Here is a 21,530-nt window from a genome sequence, read left to right as displayed (position 1 = left end):
ATTATTAAAGTAATCCTTAGTGCTGGGGCCTAATCATGACTATGGGTCTTTCACCTGGACCAAAGAGTAAGTGTATGTTTGGATGGTTGGAATGGTTCCCCCAAGAGGGTCACCATTACTTACACATTCCCATGCCTTTGTTTGGGAAGTTTTTTTGAGAGGTCACTGATAAGTGCTTGTGCGATATGAATGCGAAGCGTTCTTTCCTTATGTTGAGCATTACTTATCTTAGGTTTTTACACTAATATGTGTGTTTTTATGTTACTTTTATGCAGGTTGGGTTGTGAAACCAATTATGAAGGAAAAGATAGCCAATGTGGATCACAATGCACCGATTTTTGGAGGAAATCTTGCTAAAAGTTCAAACGCGAAGATATGAGTCGGGTGCGAGATGCTAGAGTGTGTGCCAACCTCCCGTATTTGAGTTAGCACAACCATTTGGAGGGGCACAAGGGCGGTCACACTCAAGCATTCCGACTTATGCACATAGAACAAGATCTCCATCAACTTATCCGTCATTGAAGAAGCAAAGCGATCCACGGCATAAAGCGTGTGCCCATTTATGTTACCTCGATGAAAAAAATGGATTTTTGGAGTATTTTTTTGGCGAGTATTGTAGCGAGTGCTACTGAGCAAAACTGTAGCAATTCTTGTTCACGACTGGCCAAAAAAATGATAGTTTCAGAGAATCTGCACGGGCGTGTGGAAATTACCAACGCCCGTGCGGAAATTCCACAGGGGCGCCCATTGGGGCGTGTGGATTCCCGATTCCAGCCCTATTTAAAGTCGATTCAGCCCCGATTTCGAGGATTTTTTTCTCCATCTTTTTCCCCAACTTGAGATAGGGTTTTCGGCTAGGGGTTTTGAGAGGTATTGGCTAAGGTTTTGGAGATGTTCTACGGATCGACATCATCATTCCTTTGGAAGAAGGTTGGTAGGGGAGCTTACAGTCGAGCAGTATCCTATACCGGGACAAGGGAATCCTTGGACTGACAGTGAGAGGACTTTCCACAAGACCATCGACATGACTATCGAGGGGGTTTCTCTATGGATTCATTGCTTTTTACATTCTATTTCTTTGATTGTACTTAGCTCCATGGAGAGCTAAACCCCTAGTGGGTACTTGGCTGTTGTGAACCCTAGGATGTATTTGTTTCATTGAATCTCTTTATTATGCTTTTAATTAATTGATGTTTGTTGTGAGTTCCAACCTTGAATGCTTGATTGTATGAACATTTCCCATAGAGTGACACTAGGGTTGAGAGTTCTTGTTGGTAACCTTCTGAGTGAGTGACACACCACGAGCGTTAGAAAAAGCTAGGTTGGAGAGGGTTGAGAGGGTGAGTCGAGGGAGGTGCAGGGCGTCCCCTTTCCCCTTCGACGTGATAGAATCTACCTCCGTTCCTCGAGTTCTTTGCGGCCATAATAGAGTGAATGGTCTAAGGGATGACCCTCCACTGGGGCTTAGTTGCGCGTGCAACGGAGTGAAGCGTTAAGGTGATCTTAGTATCTAGTGAAGCGTTAAGGTAATCGTGGTTAGGGACCTTCCACCTGGACCAAAGGGTTAGGTCTATAATTAGGAAGAGATTTATCACTTGGAATCCCTAGAGCTCATTGCAACTCTATTCGAGTGCGAGGTTGAGAGGTTATCTAATCTCTCCTCCAGGACATGTATAGAGTTAGACATAGTTGACCTTAGATTTGGGACTATGTATTTAAGGATTTCCATGACTCACCATTGCATTGATTAGGAAGCATAATAGAGGGTTCTTGCACTTGAAACGATTGTCCTAGACGGAGCATTATCCGAGTACCCCATCTTTATCGATTGCCTTACCTCCTCCTTTACTCGTGCTCTCTTACTTGTTGTTTTTACTTTTGAGAATTGAATCATTGTCACACTTATCACTACTAATCTTTCACATAGCTAAGAAGAGGATTAAGTCTTTTTATTCCCTACTCCCTGTGGATTAGATACCCGCTCATCCGGGATTATTACTTCGACAAACCCGTGCACTTGCGGGATATACGCAAGGGGACCTTGTCAGTCACCATTACCCTGAAGGGGTCACCATTAACCCCCACAGGTTAATCAAGTATTCCCTCCAATAGGGGGGGAATGGTTCATTCCCCCTGTGAAATGACTATTTTGCTCTTGACAAACAATAAAAAGACACATTATAAAAGTTAAATAATTATTTGAAATAAATATCATATCTAATTAAACATTAAATAATAATAAAATAAATATTAACGTTTTAATTATTTTATAATTAATAAATATTTACATATATATCATTTCAAATTTAATTAAAATATATAAGGTACGGAATGAAATTAATATTTATTTAAAATTAATATCTAGTTAAACATCAATTAATAATAATAAAATAAATATTTATGTATTAAATATTATATACATAATAGTTATTTAAAATAAATTTCATTTGAAATTCATTAATAAATTTTAATTACAGAATTAAATGAAGGCTTATTTAAAATTAATTTTGGATTAAACATTAATTACTAATAATAAAATAAATATTTATGTTATACCTATTTATAAATAATAATTATTAAAAATAACTATAATTTATTTATATTAGGGGTAAAAATGTAATTTTATCACAACTCCGGTTTTTACTTTTCTCATTCCCAATGAATTACCCCTCTAACCAAACATCTTTTTCATTACCCTCCCCTATCCATTCCTTTCCCCCTCTATCATTACTTCATTCCCTCTCATTCCATTACCCCCATCCAAACACACACTTAGATCTATACTAGGGAATAGGGTTTATCACTTAGAATCCCTAGAGCTTCAAGCAACCCTACACAGTATGAGGCGTCGAGAGTATTCCTTTTCGCTAGGGTATAGCGTAAGAGTTAGTCATGGCTGACCTTAGGTTTGGGACCGTGTGTCTTTGGATCTCTATGGCTCATTAAACTTCAATTGTGAGGCATAATGATTAGCCTTACACTTTAAGCAATAGTCCTAGGGTGAGCAATGTCCGTGTGCCTCATCTTTCCATCGATTACCTCTCCTTATTCCTAACGTTTTCTTTTCTCTTTTCTTTATTTCTTTTTACATTGATATTGTTCACTCAAATCATAAATTGGTTAACTTGATAGCTAAATAGCATCACTACTTGCTTCCTTACAACTATTCCTTGTTGATACGGCTACCCACTCACTAGGATACTTTATTACTTCGATAACCCGTGCACTTTTGGTACACACGTTAGGGGTGTGTCAAGTTGTTGGCATCGTTGCTAGGAAATAGGCATTTTGGAAGAATTTGCACTTTGCTATCTTAGCTATTCATCACTTTTTCTATTTTACACTTTCTTATTCTTCCATCGTTCTGATTTGTTTTTCTTTCTTTCTTGATTGCAGCTCCAGGTTATAACCCGAGGTAACCTTTCGACATTGGTTGAATGTGACCAGAAAATTGGAAGTAGAACTCATAGACGGGGAAAGGAACCTGTACAAGAACAGACAAATCAAACTGAGATAGAAGTTGAAGGGTTTGATAATATGGCATAACAGCATGAGCAGCAAAGGATACTCTCAAATTATTCAAGACCTGCAATTCTCGGCACACAATCTAGCATTGTGCGGCCACCGATTACAGCTCAGAGTATTGAGCTCAAGCCAGGCTTCATCCAGATGTTACGGTAGTTGACATAGTTTAATAGAATGGCTGATGAGGATCTGAACAACCACATCAAGAATTTCTTCGAAGTGTGCGACATACTCAAGATTAATGGACTCATAGATGATGCTATCAAATTGAGGGCTTTCCCTTTTTCTTTGAAGGGGAGAGCAAAGCAATGGTTACATTCATTACCTAGAGCATCAATCACTACTTGGAAGGAGATGGTAAAAGCTTTTCTTGCCCAATATTTTCCTCCGGAAAAATCCACGAAGCTCAGGAATGAAATATCCTCTTTTGTACAAACGGAATCAGAGTTTCTTTTTGAGACATGGGATAGGTTCAAGGATCTTCTGTGGAAATGTCCTCCGCATGGGTTCCTCGAATGGATGCTTATCCAAACCTTCTACAGTAGTTTGAACTTAAGCAGTAAAACCCCCGAAGAAGCCCAAAAACTCATTGAGGAGATGGCTATGAACAGTTATCAGTGGAATACATGAGATAGGAAGAAGGTACTAGGACTTCATGAGATCGATGCAGTCATATCATTGGCGGCACAGGTTGAGTCATTGAGCAAGAAGTTAGACACTCTAACTTCTCCTAGATTGGCGGCAGTAACGAGTTAAACCGGGTGTGGGGAGGATATGCTCCATCTGATTGCCCGATTGCTATTGGTGGTTTAACTTCAGTGGAATAGGTGGATTTTATAAGCAACACAATGAGGGGGCAAGGCAATCCATATAGCAATACCTACAATTCAGTGTGGAGGAGCCATCCTAACCTTTTTTGGAGTAATCAAGGGTAGCAGAAGACCATGGCACCACCAGGCATCCAATAAAAATAATGATAAGTGCTTATGTATAAGTAATACGAAGTATTCTTTTTCTTACATTGAGCATTACGTTTCTTAGATTTTATCACTTATTCGTCTGTATATGTGTTCTTTTATGCATTTAGGGTTGTGGAGACAATTGGTAAAGAAAGGAACCAAAAGTAGATCATGGACACATTTGTTGATGAAGTCTTAGAGTGAACAAATGTGAAGACACAAGTTGTGCTCAAAGACATGTGAGTGTGTGCCAACCTCCATTGTGCTCCAGTAAACACACAAATTGGAGGGCACCAAGGCAGTCACACTCATTTGTTCTGACTTGTGCAATACTAGGAAATCAATTTCTGGAAATCCACATGGCCATATGGAAATTCTTCACGGCCGTGTGGATGCCTGATTCCATCCCCCATAAATACCGCAATTTCAAACATTTTGAAGGATCATTTTCTCTCCCCATCTTTGGAGGTGCTCGCGGCAAGGGTTTGGAGAGCCTTTGGCTAGGTCTTTGGAATGGTTTTACGGACTTCGACATTGCATTCCTTCCAAAGAGAGTTATTGGGGGAGTTTTTGTCGGCATTGATTCGGCGAGGTGTGCCCTAGGCTTGATGAGGGAATCCTTGAAGAAGTCAAGGAGACTCCACAAGACCATCGATATGGACTGCAAGAGGGTTTTACTTATATATTGCATGGTTTTACATTCAATTTCATTATTGATTGTATAATTCTCCATTGAGAGCTAAACCCCTAGTGAGTGCTTGACTTGTAAACACTAGGATGATTTTGTTTCTTTGACCTTTTATTATGTTTCTTTAATTGTTGTTTTAATTGAGTTCCAACCTTAAATACTTGATGAATTCATTTTCCCTTAGAGTGACACTAGGGTTGAGAATCTATATTGCTAATCCTTGTGAATGAGTGACACTTCATTAATATTAGACAAAACTACGTTGGAGAAGGTCAAGAGGGTGAGTCGAGAGGTAGCGGAACATCCCCTTTCCCTTCCAGTGTGATTTATCCTACCTCAATGTCCAAGAGTTCTTTGCGGTCACGATAGAGTGAAGTGCTAAGAGACAAACTCCACTGGGGCTTAGTTGCTTGAACAATAGAGTGAAGTGTTGAAGTGATCCTTAGTACTTGGGCTTAATCGTAACTAGGGGTCTTTCGCCAGGACCAAAGGTTTAGATCTATATTAGGGAATAGGGTTTATCACTTGGTGTCCCTAAAGCTTTAAGCAACCTTGCACAGTGGCACACCCCTTGCGTGTGACCCGCAAGTGTACGGGTTTGTTGAAGTAATAAATCACAGGTGAGTGGGGTATCGTATCCACATAGAATAAGGAATAGAAACACCAAGATTGCTACTTAACTAAGTGGAGATGAAACAATGATGGTGTGGATAAAGATCGATATAAACAAACTAATGAAAATAGGAAAGAGAGGCACAATAAAATGAGAGGAAAGACAATCGATAAAAGTGCGCTACTTGGATATTGGTCATACTAGGATTATTGCTTCAAGTGCAAACCCAATTATTATGCTTCCTAACTAATGCTTATGAGTCATAAACATCTTTAAATACACGGTCCCAAACCTAAGGTCAACCGTGATTAACTCTACACTATGCCCCGGTGGAGAAATCAACCAGTCTAGACACCTCACACTGTGTAAAATTGCAAGAAGATCTAGGGATTCCAAGTGATAAACCCTATTCCTATATGTAGATCTAACCCTTTGGTCCAGGCAAAAGATGTGTAGTCATAATTAAGCCCAAGGTGTTAAAGTCACTTCAACGCTTCACTCTGTTACTCACGCAACTAAGCCCCAGCGGAGTTTATCCCTTAACCCTTCACTCTATTCTGACCGCAAAGAACTCTTGGAACATGGAGGTAGGATAATCACACCTGAAGGGAAAGGGGATGCTCCGCTACCTCTCGACTCACCCTCTCGACCCTCTCCAATCTTGCTTTGTCTAACCCTCATGGTGTATCACTCATCCACAAAGGCTACCAAGATGGACTCTCAACCCTAGTGTCACTCTAAGGTTGAAATCATTCAACAAGCATTCAAGATTGGAACTCAATTTAAAACATCAATTAAAGAAAGTACCATAAAAGGTTAATGAAATAAATACATCCTAGAGTTCACAAATTTAAGTACTCACTAGGGGTTTAGCTCTCCATGAAGCAAGATACAATCAATGATAAAATCAAAAGTAAAAATATGTAATCCATAGAAAAACCCCCTCGGTATTCGTCTCGATGGTCTTGTGGAGTAGTTTCGTCCTCTCCAAAGGTCCCCTTATCAAGCTTAGGGCACACCTCACCGGATAGGTACCGACGAAAACTCCCCCAATAACTATCTTCCAAGATAAACACGGTGTTGAAACTGTAGAACCACTGCAAAAGCCTTGGCAAAGCCTCTCAAAACCCTAGCTGCCGGCCTCCCAAAAGTTGGAGAAAAGACAAAAAAAAAGGATGAAATATGGATCCCCAAATCGGTACAAGTCGGGGCTTTATAAAGGCCTGGAATCGGACATCCACACGGGCATGTGGAATTTCCACACACCCATGTGGATTTTTAGAAATCTGATTTTCTGTAGGCTATAAACAGTAACTGCTATAGTAAATTGCTACACATTCACATATCTTCGATCACAACTTATGTCTTCATATTTGTTCACTCTAAGACTTCATTAACAAAGTACAATCGCGATCTACTTTGGCTTCTTTCTTTCATATTTGGCTTCACAACCCTTCATGTACGAAAGTTCACAAATACACATGTATTAGCGCTAAAATCTGATAAAAGTAAGGCTCATCATAAGAAAAAGAATAATTCGTATTACTAATACCCAAGCACTTATCACACAGTGTGAGGCGTCGAGAGTACTCTTTTCTGCCGGGGTATAGTGTAGGATTAGTCACGGTTGACCTTAAGTTTGGGTCCGTGTATTTTTGGATGTCCACGGCTCATTAAACATCAGTTAGGAGACATAATGATTAGTCTTGCACATGAAACAATAGGCCAAGGGTGAGAAATGTCCGGGTGCCCCATCTTCTATCGATTGTCTCTCCTTATTCCTATTGTCCTTCCCTTTCTCTTCTTTACTTTTATTTGCATTGATATTGTTCAATAACTCACAAATTGGTTCACTCTTTAGCTAAATAGCATTACTATTTGCTTCCTAACGACTATAACCTATTTATACGACTACCATTTTACCTGGGTACTTTATCACTTTGATAACTCATGCACTTACGGTATACACACACAAGGGGTATGTCAAACAACAAGTCCTTAATATGGAGAATAGTGTTTCAGGGTTGGAGAATTGGAAGACCAATTTAAAGAAGGCTCTGACCAAGTTCATTTAATCATTAGATATGAGATTTCAGTCGGTTGAAGACACACTTCATAACCACACCGCATCATTGCATAACTTGGAGAACCAAGTGGGACAAAGTGTGAAGTCACTTTAAAAAAGACCTTTAGGGAGTTTACCTAGCAACACGGAGACTAAGCTAAGAGAACATGTGAAGGCGATCACTTTGAGAAGTGGTCGTGATGTTGAGAGTAGGCTCCCTATTGAGAAGAAAATGGCTGAATAACCCAATGAAGTTGAGGTTGAGGAAAGAGCAAAAGAGAAGAAGGTAGCACACCTACCTTACAAGACAAGAATCCCATATTCTTCAAGGTTAAAAAATGACCTAAATGATGAGCAATACAAGAAGTTTTTGGGTCTATTCAAGCAATTGAACATCAATATTCCATTTATGGAGGCGTTGTCTCAAATGCTTCGCAATGCAAAGTTTCTCAAAGATCTCTTAACCAAAAAGAGAAAGTTGGAGGAGAGTGCATCTGTGATCTTAGATGCTTCATATTCAGTAGTGTTGCAAAAGAATATGCCAAACTAGAAGAAGGACCTTGGTAGCTTCATCATTCCTTGTAACTTGGCTGAAGAAAAGGCATTGGTAGACTCAGGGCTAGCATCAACGTCGTGCCTTATACATTCTTGTAGAAGCTAGGAGTGGGAAAGCCTAGGCCCAGTAGAATGACATTTCAATTGGTCGATCGATTAGTTAGACATCCGAGGGGCATCATTAAGGATGTGCTTGTTAAAGTTGATAAGTATATCTTTCCTGCGGACTTGTGGTGTTAGATGTTGATGAGAATGTCGAGGTTCCATTGATACTTGGGAGGCCATTCTTGCAGACTTCCAAAGCTCTCATTGACATGGATGATGGGGAATTGACATTAAGAGTGGGAGATGACAAGTTGACATACCGCCTCACCGAAGCCATGCGATATTCTCTTGATTTAGATGATATTTTATACTTTCTTGACACCACTGATGAGTTGATTTATGATTATGTGTAGGAAATGTTGTATGCAGAACCATTGGAGGGTGTCTAGATCAAGAAGTGGGGAATGAAGAAATTCTATCACTTGGTCTAGAGGAGAAGGTGCAACCTACGCTGGGAGTCATGAAGAGGATGATCCAAAGGATAAAAGATCAAGGAAACATCACAAGAAATGCCCCAATGCTAGTGGGAATGAGCATTCTCGGAGTAAGGGTGACGAGCCCTTGTGTGGTAACAAACTCGATAACTCTTCCTCTACCTTGCAAAAGCTATGTTCATCATGCTTTCAAGTTGTAGGTAAGAGGGCAACATTCATTGATGAATGCCTATGAGATAAGGACAGGTACGTCAAGCTTAGAAACGTTAAACAAGTGCTTCTTGGAAGGCAACCCAAGTTTTTACTATTTTTCTTGGTCTTAGTTTAGTTTTGCATGAATAAAAGCTTTCGTGTTGGTATCTTGAATTTTACAAGCTCTTGCTATGTTTTTTCTTCTAGATCATTGGTGTTTTACTGTGTTTTATTGTAATTGGCGAAGTTTTAGGTCTTTTGAGTGTGTTTTCATGATTCTCTGGACAATTTTTCATTGTTTATGCAGTCTCTGTATGTGTATGAATTTTGCAGAAATTTTCTACAGAGTCTGTAATTTTTCTAAGTCATCCAGAGAAGACACACGCCCGTGTGGAAATTACCCACTGGCGTGTTTTTCTGTTCAAAGCTCAACTTCTTCATCCAGAGAAGACACAGGGGTGTGTGAATGCCCCTGTGAATGACCTTGTGATGGTCACACGCTCGTGGGTAATTTCCACACAGGCGTGTGGATCTCTGCAAAGTGGTAAGTCTCCATCCCGAGAAGACAAAGGAACGTGTGAGTGCCCTTGTGAGTCAACTTATGAGCATCCACAAGCCCGTGTGGAATTCTCACAGGGGTATGTGGAGCACTTAGAAATTTTCTCAGGAGAGCAGAGAAGCCACAGGGGCGTGTAGGTTCCACTCTAGGTTGGGACCATGGGTGTAGGGAATTTCCACATGCCCGTTGATAACTTCTTGTGTGATAAGAATGCGAAGTATTCTTTCCTTATGATGAGCATTACTTTTATCGGGTTTTAGAGCTAATATGTGTGCATTTATGTTACATTCATACATATAAGGTTGTGAAGCCGAATGATAAAGAAAGATTGGAGAGGGTCGAGAGGGCGAGTCTAGAGGTAGCGGAGCGTTCCCTTTCCCCTCTGGTGTGATTTATCCTACCTCCAATTCTTTGAGTTCTTTGCAGTTATAGTAGAGTAAATGGGCTAAGGGATGACCTTACGCTAGGGCTTAGTTGCAGAGGCAACGGAGTGAAGCGTTGAAGTGATTTTAGCATCTATGCCTTAATTGTGACTAGGGACATCTCACTGGGACCAAAAGGCTAGGTCTATATCTAGGAAGAGGGTTTATCACTTGGAATCCCTAGAACTCTATGCGATTCTATCTGAGTACGAGGTGTTGAGATTGTCCGATTTCTCCTCCAGGACATGGTATAGAGTTAGTCACAGTTGACCTTAGATTTGGGACTGTGTATTGAAGGATTTCCATGACTCATTAATCCATTAGTTAGGAGGCATAATACTCATTTTTGCACTTGAAATGATTATCCTAGGCGAAACAATATCCGAGTACCACATTTATATCGATTGCCTTATCTTTCACTTACTTGTGCTTTTCTTTCTTGTTTCTTTTATCCTTGTTTACATTACATCTTGTCAACATAATCATTATTCATCTTCATCTGGTTAAGAAACAATTTAAGCATTTTTACTTCCTACTCCCTGTGGATACGATAACCACTCACCTTGGATTTTGTTACTCGACAAACCTGTGCACTTGCAGTATATATGCAAGGGGCGTTATCAAGTTTTTGGCACCGTTACCGGGGAGTAGGCCTTTAGAGATACTTTGCACTTTGTTTTCTTAGCTATTCATTCATTCATTCTATTTCACATCTTCTTTTTATATCATAGTTCGGATTTGTTTTTCTTTCTTTTGGTGTAGCTTCAGGATATGACCCGAGGGAACCCTTCGATATTAATTGAAGGAGATCCCAAACTTGAACGTACACTCCGAAGAAAAGGGAAAGAACCTGTGCAAGAATCATCAAATCTAGCTGAAGTGGAAGTTGAAGTATCTGACAACATGGTTGAACAGAATGAACAACAGCGAACATTATCTGATTACGGCAGACCGTCAGTGCTGGGGAGACAATCTAGCATTATGCGATCCCCGATTATAGCTCCGAACTTTGAGCTGAAACTAGCATTCATCCAGATGATTCAGCAGTCAGCACAATTCAATGGTTTGGCCGATGAGGATCCAAACAACCATATAGGGAACTTCTTGGAAGTTTGTGATATGCTAAAGATTAATGGTATATCAAATGATGCTATTAGATTGAGGGCTTTCCCATTATCTCTCAAGGGAGGAGCTAAGCAATGGCTTCATTCCTTGCCCAAAGCCTCTATTACGACTTGGAATGAGATGGTCGAGGCTTTTCTTGCTAGATACTTTCCTCCTGGGAAATCGGCCAAGCTTCGCAATGAGATATCATCGTTTGTATAGATGGAGTTGGAGTCATTGTTTGAGACATGGGAGCGCTTCAAGGATCTTTTGCGGAGGTGCCCACAACACGGATTTCCTGAATGGATAATTATTTAGACTTTCTACAATGAGTTGAATCTGAGTACAAGGCAATTTCTAGATCTTTGCCACGGGGAGGTATGATGGAGAGTAAAAGCCCGACGAGTTAGTGGAAGACATGGCCATGAGCGAGTTATCGAGTGGAATGCAGGGAAAGGAAAAAAAGGTGGGTCGGGCTCTATGAGATAGATGCAACAACTTCTTTGGCGGCCCAACTGGAATCATTGAGTAAGAAGTTAGACCTTCTAACTTCTAATAGGGTGGTGGTCGTGACTACTTGCACCGGGTGTGGTGGAGGACATGCTCCCTCTGATTGCCCGATCTCTATTGGCGATGCATCTTCGATGGAGAAAGTTGGCTTTGTTGGTAATGCAATGAGGAACCAAAGTAATCCATATAGCAACACTTACAATCTGGGTTAGAAAAGTCATCCCAACTATTCGTGGAGCAACCAAGGACCACAAAAGGCCATGGCAGCACCGGGTTTCCAACAACAACAAGCCCCAAACATGGATAATAGAGTGTCTGGCTTGGAAACCCGGATGACCGATTTAGAGAAGGCCTTGACTAGATTTGTGCAATCGTCGGATACAAGGTTTCAATCAGCCGAAGCTACACTTCGCAACCACACCGCTTCTATGCACAATCTTGAGAACCAAGTGAGGTAAATTGCGAAGTCTCTATCGAAGAGACCACAAGGAAGCCTAGAATTACATTTATGGAGAAATTTGTAATTCTATTATGAGTTGTATGCATAGATGTGACCTATTCACGTGTACTAGATCTAGGAGAGATTGAAAGTGGATTCTTATGCTGACACACCCAGAGATCTGGTGTTGGAAGCCCTCCATTGCTAGGTTAAAGCTGAAGGATAGTAGGTTTATTACTATTAGAGATTTCCTTGAAATCTTTGCAATCATAGGTTGGTTGATCCGGAAAAGATTCCGATTAACACTCGTATGGGATAGGGGTTAACCGCCGAGAAATTGCGGTTAACCTATCTAAGAGATCTCTAGATCTTAACTATCATCAATGTATCTTTAAACCATCCAAGTTTGGGACCTTAATGAGAACCCTAAGTGGATTCCTTATCCAAATACTCCTTTCGATGCTTGATACACCTTTGTTTGTTTACATCGTAGTGCGATGACATCGGCCATTATATTAGTAAGTTTACTTTATTTGTTCCTTTCACTAAGAATTGTAGGCTAGATAATCAATGAGGAGTAAGTAATAATACTTCTTTGGCCCCATGGAATACGACCCCTGAGTCACACACAGGGTATTACTTGGCGATCCCATACACTTGCGATGAAGCAATCAATACGCCAGGCGTGTGTCATCGACACTGATGGAGAATGATTTAAGCATGGGTTTTCTGTCTTTGTGCTTCTCTTGATGGTTTCAAGAGGGTTGTAGGCCCATTCTTTTCAAGATGGAACTACTTATTGGCCAAATATGGTGGTATCCTTTTGGGTACAACAGCCAAAGATGGCAATGAAAGATGTTTTCATTTAGCGTTTGTTATTGTGGATAATGAAACCGATGACAATTAGACATGGTTTACATCAACTTTGTCCAATGCAATATATGGTGATGATGACTACATGAACATCATCACATTCATCTCCAATCAGTTGAAAAGACTTGTAAATGCTATTGCGAAGGTTTTTTCTTTCGCCCCGCATGCTTATTGCTTGCGATATCTACGTGTAAATTTTATTAAATCAAATAGCCACTAGGGAAGTCATTAACAGATGAGTGATGGAGTTAGAATATAAAGATTGCATATGCCTGTATGTCTTTTGACAACGTCCCTTGTGTATGTCCCGCACGTACACGGGTTTGTCGAGTAATAAAATCCCAGGTGAGTAGGTATCGTATCCACAGGGAGTAGGGAGTAAAAATACTTAAATTGTTTCTTAACCAGGTGAAGATGAATAATGATTATGTTGATAAGATATAATGTAAACAAGAATAAAAAAAACAAGAAAGAAAAGTACAAGTAAGTGAGAGATAAGGCAATCGATATAAATGGGGCACTCAGATATTGTTCCGCCTAGGACAATCATTTCAAGTGCAAAACTGACTATTATGCCTCCTAACTAATGCATTAATGAGTCATGGAAATCCTTCAATACACAGATCCAAATCTAAGGTCAACCATGACTAACTCTTTACCATGTCCAGGAGGAGAAATCGGATAATCTCAACACCTCGCACTAGGATAGAATCGCATGGAGTTCTAGAGATTCCAAGTGATAAACCCTCTTCCTAGATATGGACCCAACCCTTTGGTCAAGGTGAGAGGTCCCTAGTCACAACTAAGTCCCAGGTGTTAAAATCACTTCAACGCTTCACTCTGTTGCCTCTGCAACTAAGCCCCAACGGAAGGTCATCCCTTAGCCCATTCACTCTACTATCACCACAAAGAACTCAAGGAATTGGATGTAGGATAGAGCACATCAGAGTGGAAAGGGGATGTTTCGCTACCTCTCAACTCACCCTCTCGACTCTCTCCAATCTAGCTTTGTCTAACCCCCGTGGTGTGTCACTCACTCACAATGGTTACAATATGAACTCTCAACCCTAGTGTCACTCTTAAGGAGGATTCATTCAATCAAGCATTCAAGATTGGAACTCAAATAAAACATCAATTAATGAAAGCATAATAAAAGGTTTAATGAAACAAATACATCCTAGGGTTCACAAATCCAAGTACCCACTAGGTGGTTTAGCTCTCCATGGAGCTAGTTACAATAAACAATGAAATCGAATGTAAAAGAAAGTAATCCATGGAAAACCCCCTCGATAGTCATGATGATGGTCTTGTTGAGATGCCTCGACTCTTCCAAAGGTCCCTTTGTTCCATTTGCTAATCGTTTGGTGCTAGATCAAAGTGTGCCGGTGGAGGTGGTGATGGTGATGCTGGAGGGGCTTGAGGTCTGCCAACCTATAGCTACTGTAACACGTCAAAACGGACCACCATATCAGTATATTATGCTGACTGTATCTCCCAAATCATGATAACCTCATAGCACAATGCACTCACAGTGCTCTCTAGACTTTCAATACGATCATAGGCTCAGGAAAGGGTAATCATGCACCTTGAGGTCTCGGTCGCCATCGGTGCTGACCATGCCACTTGCGTATGTCCCGTAAGTGCACGGGTTTGTCGAAGTAATAAAATCCCAGATGAGTGGGGTATCGTATCTACATGGAGTAGGGAATAAAAACACTTAAATTGTTTCTTAACTAAGTGAAAGATGAATAGTGATATGTGTGACAAGATGTGAAATTTTGCCGATGGAATTAGAGCATAAAGCATATTGGGCAATCAAGGCAATGAATCTTGACTTGAGAAAATTGGGGGAGCAAAGAATGTTACATCTCAATGAGATAGATGAATGGAGGTTGAAAGCATATGAGAATGCAAGGATATATAAAGAAAGAATTCGGAAGTGGCATGACAAGCACATTAAGAATCCGAAAGAGTTCAAAGTGGGCGATCAGGTGTTACTTTTTCAATTCTCAAATGCGTGGTTATTTCGGTGAAGCTCAAGTCTAGATGGTTTGGCCCTTATCACGAGTAATCAAAGTTTTCACCTAATGGAGCTATTGAGATTACCCATATGGAGAAAGGTACATTCAAGGTGAATGGATATAGAGTTTGAAACCATATTATGGAGGGGAGGTTTATAATGATGACAAGGAAGAATTTTTTTCCTTCATAAGTCCCGTGAGAGTAAGACAACGTACGTCAACCTTAGTGACGTAAAACAAGCACTTCTTGGGAGGAAACCCAAGTTTGTAATGTTTTTCTAGTTTTTAGTTAGTATTTGCATGAATAAGGCTTTAAGTGTTGGTGTTTTGATTCTTAGATGTTTTTGCTATGATTTTTCTTGTGCACAATATGGTGTTATCATGTGCCTAACCATGTGTGGCAAAAAATCTTGGTCGTTTGACAGTGTTTTTTTGTGTTTTCTCTGGTTAAAATTGCATTGTTAGGCAGGCTCTGAGTGTATATCCATGTTCGGGAATTTTCTGCAGAGCCTACAGAGTTTTTAAGGCATCCAGGGAAAATAGGCAGGGCGTGTGGAATTTCCACAGGCCCGTGGATCTGTATTGTGACCTCATGCAAAGAATACACAGGCGCTTGGACTCGCCCCTGTAAATGACCTCGTGACTGTCGCACGCCCGTGGGTAATTTCTCTACAGGCATGCATTTTCCTGCAGAGACTTGGCAACTTATCCCTAGAGCACACAATGGCGTGGACTCACCCTTGTGGGTGAACTTCTGAAAAACGCACTGGCGTGGGTAATTTCCGCACGCCTGTGTGAATCTCTGCAGAAGGGCTCTCTCCATCCCAAAGAAGACACAAGGGCATGCGCTTGCCCCGTGAGTTGGGCTTGTGAATGTCCACGCCGATGCGGAATTTCAGCACGGGTGCGAGGAACACTTAGCGATTTTTCTCGCTTGGACAGAGGAGGCACAGCGGTGTGTGGGCGCCCCGTGGGTCGAGCACACGCAGGCGTGGGTATTTTTCCATACCTCCCCCGTGTGGATGCATTCGAGAGAGGTTGAGTGTTTTCAAGAGAGCATGCGAGGGCGTGAGTCTGCCCCGTGAGTCCCTCATGAGGAGGCGCACGGGCGTGGGTGAGTTCCACAGTCCCGTGCGGATCTCTATGAATCAGAAGGCTACGTTCTCTCTTGCTAAATTGGTTAAACCCTATTCATTAGCAGACCTTCAAATACTCAAAACACTCTCTAACATTCTCCCGACCTCCCATTGTTTGTTTTTGAGTTGAATAATTGAGTATTTCGCCGATTTAAGGGGTCTTAGCTTCATCTCATCGGTAAACCCTTATTTTCTATCATCACCGATTTTCTTTAATTCTATTCGATTTTCTTCCATTAAACTAGCTAATATGCCTAGGTTTCTTGCTAGAATGATTATAATTTATTTTTGACGAGCTCTGGAAATGAGATAGCGGTGCATTTGTGGAATTTGCCACAAGGGGTCGTCTTTGTTTTCACGCCCGTGAATACACAGGCGGGTAGAATTTTTTTACGCCTGCGTGTGGATTCTTGCAGTATTGAGTTATGAATGAATCTGATTGATTCCCTTCCAATACATGTAGGTATGGCTCCCAGATCGAAGAAGACAGCTGGTAAACGTCCTAGAGAGCCTACTTCTGAGCCCGAAAGCATGGAATTCACACTTCCCCAGCATCAAGCTCGATTTGAGCGACTAGTGGTTATTTATGAATCCCGGATGTAATCTCACTTAGGGAGGTGCAACAAGCACATAACATGGCTGATGAGGTCGAGGAGCTACTATCGGTGGGTAGTTGGTGCAAGCTGTTGATTATTTATGACCTTGCTATCCGCCTACTCACATTAGAGGTGCTTGCCTCATTCGAGTTTGACCGTTCTTATGCTCATTTCGATAGCGTTGGTGCCATTCAGTTTAGAGCTTTTGGGCAGCATCATAGCATGAGCGTCACGCAATTCTCCGTTAGGCTTGGCTTATATGAGGAGGAGTACACTGAGACGGAGAAATATGAGGATCTCCCAATTGACATGACGGGAGGCTTATCACCCTAGGAGGCATATAAAATACTATGTGATAAGGGGCGATATGAACCAGGAGTATTTAAGGCCTCATGCCTTTCTCGACCTAGTTACAGATATCTCCACGTCATCCTAAGTAGGTCAGTGAACAGTCGAGGCAATAGCATGGGAGTCCTAAGAAAGCAGGAACTTCTATATTTATACTCCATGGTACGGAACGAGCCGATTCATTTGGGACACATTTTAGCGGAGTATCTGAAGCATCAAGGATAGTATCCCAGGCTGGGTGTCATTTTCTTGGGCCCATACATTACTAGACTCATCTTGCGGATGGGTCTACGAGACACAATAAGAGGGGCGAGAAGGCGATAATACCGAGCACCCCTCGGGTTAGAGGCGATGAGATTGATGGGTATGATCTGCGGGGGTTCGGGACGGGGAGTTTATACTTTGGTTTTTACTACCTCTAAAGATAGCTAAGGATGAGGGGTGATGATGCAGAGGCTTATCGACTGCTTACGAAACCTCGATCGACACCGATGGAGACCGAGGCACCTCCGGTGGTAGAGGACCCCCCCAGTACACATGTTTTCCCCATCTCGAGCCCATGATCACTTTGAGAGGCTTGAGAGTGCTGTGGGGGTGATACGGACAGAGGGCGCTGAAGTCCAAGTAGAGATTGCTGAGATTCGGGCTGCATAGGCTGCACAGTATACAGAGTTCATGGCATGTTTTGACACGCTACAGTAGATTCTAGAGCGAGACGTCTCCTCGTCATTTTTCTTACGGCCGAGGACTCCTCAGACCCCTCCAGCATTGTCATCATGGGAATTGAGACTTTGGCATGGGCACGGCCAAAGGTGCTTCGGCACTTGGCCGTGTGTGCTTCACAATCCATTGGAACATCACTCTCAAGGATTTAGCTCCATCAAATGCAAAATTAGGAGTCAGGGGAGTATTGTTTTGATTACTTCTCCAACATTTGTTCTTGTTTGATATACATTATGAGTGAGCTTGCATGTGTACATTAGGGAAAATGTACAACTTAAGTGTGGGGGGAGTTTCATAGTGCACACATCTCTTTTATATTAGTTTTTATTGATATACATGCTCACATAGCCAATGGCTATTGACCTTAGTTAAAATGATTATATTGTTGACTGTAGGAGAATTTTTACCATTTAATGTCTTCATGCTCTATTTTTTGCATTTAATTTGTAGGACTTTTTGCCCGATTGTCACTTGTTGCACTACTCACTCTTTAAACTCTTTTGGAAACTCAAGATTGATGTTAAAGGTACTAAGTATAGTTGTTTCTTTTGTGAATTCTAAAAAAAAAAAGGGAAAAATGAAAAGAAGAGCAAATGAGTTTTATTGTTTATTTGTGCTTGTTGGATGGAAAGAGCCACCGTCTATGAAGTATGAAGCTACTCTCATAAGTCAGATACTAGTTATGCCCTAATGAGAGAAAGAGATATCTCATAGGATGATTGAAAGCTAACACTCCAGTAGAAAGAGCTACTACCTGGAAAGTGTGATAGCCACCTTAGCGGCCTCTTTGGAAAGGGCTACATTAGAGGATGTATGAAGCTACTACCATCTTTAAAATTTTGTTACTGTTTGTAGATAAATAAGTCCCTTGTACTTAGAACTTTGAGAAGTATATTTTGGGTTGTTTTGAGTTAGTTCACACTTTGTTATCCTTTTTGATTTAAGTTTTTAGCTAGAGCAATGATTTTTCGTATTTAGTATTGAAATTTCCCTTACTTGTAGAATGCTCTCTTTGTATGCTTTGGTGAACCTAAGGACAAGCACTTCCAATATTTCCTTCATCTATGCTTTAATGTTTTAAATTTTGCTTGATGACAAACAAAAGCTTAAGTGTGGGGGAGCTTGATAAGTGCTTGTGTGATAAGAATACGAAGCGTTCTTTCATTATGATGAGCATTACTTTAATCGGGTTTTAATGCTAATATGTGTGTATCTATGTTACTTTCATGTAGATAGGGTTGTGAGGCCGAATATTAGAGAAAGAAGCCAATGTGGATTGTAAATGCACCAATTGGAGGAAATCTTGAGAAGGTTCAAACGCGAAGACATAAGTCGGGTTTGAAATGCAGGAATCTGTGCCAACCTCCTCGTATTCAAGTTAGCACAATGATTTGGAGGGCCACAAGGGTAGTCACATTCAAGCGTTCCCGCTTGTGCATGTATAGCAAGATTTCCACCAACATGGAAGTTATTAAAGAAGCAAAACGATCTACGATGTAAATGTGTGCCCGTTTACGTTACCTCGATGAAAGCATGGATTCAGGATTGTTTCGGGGTGGTACTATAGCAGGTACTATAGCAAATATTGTAGCAAAACACTTTTGCATGTACTGTTCACAGCCGGCCGAAGAGGGCTGAAAACAGAGAATCCACATGGGCGTGTGTTAATTCCACGCCCTGATGTAAAAAAATCCACATGGGCACCCACATGGGCATGTGGATTCCCGATTCCAACCCTATTAAAAGCCGATTTCAGCCCCGATTTGAGGAACCTTTTCTCCATCTTTTCCCCAACTTGAGAGAGGGCGGCGGCTAGGGTTTTGAGAGGTATTTACTAGGGATTGGGATAGATTCTGCAGCTCCGACATCGCGCTCCATTTAGAAGAATGTTAGTGGGAGAGCTTTCGTCGGCACCGATCCGGCGAGGTGTATCCTAGGCCGGACAAAGGGACCCTTGGACGAGTACAGGACTCTACACAAGACCATCGCCATGACTATCGAAGGGGTTTTCTATGGATTCTTTGCTTTTACATTTGATTTCATTGATTATAATTAGCTCCATGGAGAGCTAAACCCCCTAGTGGGTAGTTGGGTTTTTGTGAACCCTAGGATGTATTCGTTTCATTAAACTTCTTTATTGTGCTTTCAATTAATTGATGTTTTATTCGAGTTCGAATTTTGAATGCTTGATTGTATGAATACTCCCTTAGAGCGACACTAAGGTTGAGAGTTCTTGTTGGTAACCCTTGTGAGTGAGTGACACACTACGAGAGTTAGACAAAGATAGATTAGAGAGGGTTGAGAGGGTGAGTTGAGAGGTAGCGGAGCGTCCCCTTTCTCCTCCATTTCCTCAAGTTCTTTGTGGTCATAGTAGAGTGAATGGGTTAAAGGATGACCTTCCGCTAGTGCTTAGATGCGGGTGCAACTGAGTGAAGCGTTGAAGTGATTTTAACACCTAGGGCTTAATTATGGCTACGAACCCACTACAAGAAAAACTACTTTTTGCTATGACCAGTTACCGTCGCAAAAACTTAAATGTCGTCGCAAAAGATTTTTTGCGACGGCATATGACCATCGCATGTCGTCATATCTGCTTCCATCGCAAAAGATAATTTTTGCAACCAACCGTCGCAAAAACTAGTTATTGCGACAACAAAAAGCCGTCGCACAAAATATTAAAATCTTGTCACAAAAACGTTAATAATGCGACGAATTAAGTCGACAAAATGTTTTTGCAACGACAACTAGTCGTCGCTAAAGGTATTATTTGCAATGAAATATTGTTCATCGCAAAGGATATTATTTGCAACAAAGAGTAAGCCGTCGCAACGGATTATTATTTGCGACTAACTACTATCCGTCGGGAATTAATATTTTTTACGACTAGCTTTGTATCATCACAAATAAGTGTTATTTGCGACCAATATCAATTGGTCGCAAAGAATATTTTTACTATGATTTGGTGGCCTATTGTGACCAAGTCATCGCAAATGTTATATGGAAAAATGGGTAGCATACACCTAATTAATTAGAATCATATATTACAATATAATTTAAATTATATAATAACAAGCTCACACACAATAAACTCATTCACCACAACATTGACTCAATTTAACATATGAACCTAATAGTAGGTTAATATTGACTTATGTCTAACATAATTAAATATTATAAACTTCTACAAAACAATGACACAATAAAAGTTCAAAACATGAAACTAAATAAGTGTACAAAATTAAGTGTTATAGATTTTTACAAAACATTAACTCGATAAAAGTTTTAAAAATGAAATTCAATAAGAATTGAAAACAATCAAAACATTTAAATCTTCAATCATTGTCATCATTGTCATCTTCACCACTATCTTCATTTTTGTTGACATCATCATTTTTTTCGGAATCTTCCTCCAAGCTGTTCTCATTGTCATCTTTTTCATCAGCATTGCCATATGCATAGTTCAATGTCTAACCTGGACTCATGAAATTCTATTTGCTAGGCCAGAAAACACATTTTGCATGTAGTTTCTGACCAATTAACATGTATGGGCTTACCTGGGATGTAACACTTAAGTCTGAGTTCTTCTCGACTAAACTATCTAGCTTCTACCATTGTGCCAGCACACCATCGATAGTCTTATGCTGCATTATGTTTGAGGTATAA

At 40.7% G+C, this 21,530-nt stretch overlaps 2 non-coding genes across 2 annotated transcripts; both read right to left on the bottom strand.

Annotated features, from left to right (window-relative positions):
- Positions 1–3,927: 3,927 nt before the first annotated feature.
- LOC120281197 lies at positions 3,928–4,034 on the bottom strand. The gene has a single exon (XR_005542514.1). It is a non-coding gene; the product is annotated as a small nucleolar RNA R71 (small nucleolar RNA).
- A 7,376-nt stretch (positions 4,035–11,410) lies between these two features.
- On the bottom strand, positions 11,411–11,517 carry LOC120281311. Its single transcript, XR_005542532.1, has one exon. It is a non-coding gene; the product is annotated as a small nucleolar RNA R71 (small nucleolar RNA).
- Between the last annotated feature and the right edge of the window lie 10,013 nt (positions 11,518–21,530).

The sequence above is a fragment of the Dioscorea cayenensis genome, chromosome 2 (assembly GCF_009730915.1).
Source record: "Dioscorea cayenensis subsp. rotundata cultivar TDr96_F1 chromosome 2, TDr96_F1_v2_PseudoChromosome.rev07_lg8_w22 25.fasta, whole genome shotgun sequence".
In the NCBI taxonomy this organism is placed as follows: Eukaryota; Viridiplantae; Streptophyta; class Magnoliopsida; order Dioscoreales; family Dioscoreaceae; genus Dioscorea; species Dioscorea cayenensis.
This window is presented reverse-complemented; position numbering and strand designations above follow the sequence as displayed.